Genomic DNA, 3,130 nt, shown 5'->3' on the forward strand with positions numbered 1-3,130 from the left:
AGAGCTGGGATTCTAGGCATGCGCCACCATGCTCAGTCTCAATTGCTATTATTTCAAACACAAGTGACAGAGACCTTTTCACTGTCAACTTCACCTGAAAACACCTGTGACACTTTTCTCAAATCAACTGCAGCACAGGGAGCAGTAAGGGGGTGAAACACAGGAGCAAACACCTGGACCCTCTTCCCTCTTGTAAATCACAGCACGTAACATACAACATTGCGAAATAGTTCATTTCCCGCATTAGTCTTGCAAAGTTGCTCTGGTGATATCAACTGTTGTGCCCCCCCCCCCATAGGTAATAATGGCAACAGCAACATAGCGGTAATGTTAGTGTCCACACGTAGTAAGTAACTGTTATAGGCTGAGCATCCATGACCCAAAAATACAAAATCTGAATTACCTCAAAGATCGGAAACTTTTTAAACTGCAACATGACACTCAACAAATATGGAAAATTGAATCATTCAAGATTTTAGATTCTTTAGATTAGAGATACTTAACTGATATGTAAATATTTCAAATATGAAAAAGAAACATTTGGGTCCCAAACATCACACACACACAAAAAAAAAACCTCAACCTGCTCTATAGTCTAAAGATCTTCCATTTCCTTTGCCTCTGTTTGCTGATACTGAGGCTGACTTATACGAGAGAAGTTTGAATTATTACCCACCCTTATGAGCTGGAGATGGAAAAACATCTAGAATAAAATTGAAAAGACTAAGTGGTTGATACTGGATAGAATCATGCACTCTTTAAATAAAAATGTTCAAATTATAAATGTTTTTGAAAAGAGAACATTCAACAATTATTAGACAGTAGTACTTAAGTTCTCAGATGCACGGATGGAATTCAAATGAGAAGGTGTATGAGAAAGCTCATGGACCGCACCCCTCTAAACCAGCTGAAATTCAGTCCGTAGTCGCGCAGCACCTCAGGAATTTCCGATCTCCCCAGGCGGTTCTAATGGACAGACCCTGGGGCTCTTTTCTGCCATCCTCATGAGACAAGGAATTTTCACGAAACTAGTAATTGGTCTGAAAAATAAAGATGCCTCCACCCACAAAACCCTTCTCTTTACTGGCTGAGAAAGTGCCGGGGAGTACAGTCGGGAGGGCCACAGAGAGTACAGTCACAACTCTTGCTGACGTTGTGCTAGCTGAGTGGTGCCGAAGGGCGCCCCGTCTGGCAACCGCTGATGTGCACCACCATGAAGAGCGCCAGCTCCATGTGCAGAACGGACCGCTCGACGTCTGCGGCCCGTTCACAGGCTTCTACCATAAACGCCACTCGCTTCTGTCCTCTTCCGCCTGCTACTCACACATAACCATTAGTCTGGGCTCATGAAACTAAGATTCTCTTTTTCCCTAGTGTATTGTTTTTTTCTTGAGTCATTTTGAAATCTTCAAATATTGATGAAGCAGGGAAGTACTTTATCATTCAAGGGCCAGTTTTGCAACCTTCCATTTCCCATATATGACCCACAAACACGATCTCAAGTAAAAGTAACATGAGATTACGTGAGTCATTACTTTAAAGCGACATTAGGGCTGGGGGTAGTCATACACATTTGTAATCCCAGCTACGAGGAGGCTGAGACAGAAGGATCACCAACAGCAAGCCACCCTGACCAAGTAAAATCTCTTTCAAAGTAAAAATTTAAAAGGTTAGGGATCAGTTCAGTGCTTCCTTGTTTCAGTCCTACAAAAGTTACATTTTTGTGTGCAATGTTCTCCAATATTCTATTCCATATTTTTTGTTCTTCTTAAATGTCTACTCTAAATCATTATATGTATCGCACATCTCATGCTGAAGTCAGGATTTATGAACAATATCTTCAAAATCAAGAAGTTATTTTAGGAAACAAAAACCAGTATTACACAAATAAGGCTATTCTGGATAAGCGAATAGTCTTCCCTATAGTTGTAGGCTGACAAGGACCGCAAACCGCTGACCTATCTTCCTCCTCACTTCAGTTGGGGCGACTGTGAGAGAGCAGATAAGGTTGTTTGCCAACATTAAGGCCAACCTCCGCAATGGCTCCTCGCCTTTGGAGTCTGTCGCCTGTAATAGTGACATAGCCCTCACCTCATACCCTTCAGAAATACAGAAAAGGTTATTCTTTGCTGTCTTTGGGGACTTTGATCCCTTTCAGCCATCATGGATGTGAAATGTGCTTATTTTTTTATGAACAGAATATATTTATTGAGGGAAAGAAAGCTCCTGTCCAGAGAGAGGCACAGGAGGGAGGGCCCTAGCGGGTTGTCCCCTTGAAATGTGTTTAGGTAATGTTTCTTTGTTTATTTGCTGTATAAACTTTACCATATTTTGTAAATAGATCCTTGAATTGAATGTACCAGAGGTAATATTTTTTATCTTCAAATAAATACTTTTGCAAGAGCCAGTAACATTTTAGGGGTTTTTTTCCTTGAAAATTTCAAACCAAATTTTCTGGCTAACTAAAATGGCTTAATAGCTTTTTCATAGACATAGAGCCTTGCAAGAAAGGGTGGTACTAATTTTTAAAATATTTTTTTGACATCACCATCTTATTTCCTGCATTTTCTGCATTAGCCACCCACAGAGTTTAAATACTAACAACAAATGATTTCTGCTGTCTGAAATACCTCTTAAAATTTTTGCTTGAAACTCTCACAGCATAGCCTCGCTACAGTAAAACTGGCACTTGCTCAAACTCCTGATGTCCCAATATATTTCTAAGTTTTATTTTTTAAACAAGATCTACAGGGTCTATAAGGTCTCACTATACAGATTGGACTCGTACTGATCCTCCTGTTTTTCAGTCTCCCAAGCACTGGGATTACAGCCGTGCGCCACCACATCCAGTTTCAATTGCTGTCTCAGTGCACCCGAGGGACTGGGCAGGCACGGCAGGGTAGGGAATCAAACCCCTGGCCCCTACCTGCCTAAGCAGTCGCATTAACCACTGAGCTATTTTTCAGGCCTTTATTTAATTATCCCTTGACATTTTGATATAGTACATGAACAAAGAAAGCAAATATAGCATCGACTTTATTTCCCACAACCAGATTTACATCTTATGAAGTACAAATATCTGTGATTTTCCAGCCCTAACAGGCACCCAAGGTACAGCTGATATGCTGGT

General features: G+C 40.9%; 1 protein-coding gene across 1 annotated transcript in view; it reads left to right on the forward strand.

The window, feature by feature from the left end:
* Window positions 1-3,130, forward strand: part of Tfap2d (transcription factor AP-2 delta) — a 60,320-nt gene that overhangs the window by 16,573 nt on the left and 40,617 nt on the right. The window lies entirely within an intron of this gene.

The sequence above is a fragment of the Octodon degus genome, unplaced genomic scaffold (assembly GCF_000260255.1).
Source record: "Octodon degus isolate 3935 unplaced genomic scaffold, OctDeg1.0 scaffold00022, whole genome shotgun sequence".
Taxonomy (NCBI): domain Eukaryota; kingdom Metazoa; phylum Chordata; class Mammalia; order Rodentia; family Octodontidae; genus Octodon; species Octodon degus.